Raw genomic sequence first — 273 nt, 5'->3', positions numbered from 1 at the left:
CAGCAGCAGCAGCAGCAGCAGCAGCAGCAGCAGCAGCAGCAGCAGCAGCAGCAGTTACCATGAGCCCCCTCCGCTGCTGGAGGGCGAGGAGTTTGGTCTTGGGGAGGCCGCTGGCGACGTACGCGGGGAGCTGTCTGTACAGCCAAGGGTGAGTTTCGGAATTCGAAAAGTCATTTACAATTATCATTTCTTTTAAAAGTTCTGGAGGACTTCTGTTGAAAACGGAGTGCAGCGTGCGCAGCAGCACCGACAGCAGCTCGTTGTGCAGCACCA

The sequence above is a fragment of the Eimeria tenella genome, genomic scaffold (genome assembly GCF_000499545.2).
Source record: "Eimeria tenella Houghton genomic scaffold, Eth_scaff1917, whole genome shotgun sequence".
Taxonomy (NCBI): domain Eukaryota; phylum Apicomplexa; class Conoidasida; order Eucoccidiorida; family Eimeriidae; genus Eimeria; species Eimeria tenella.
The sequence above is the reverse complement of the archived record's forward strand: the minus strand, read 5'-3'. Positions refer to the sequence as shown.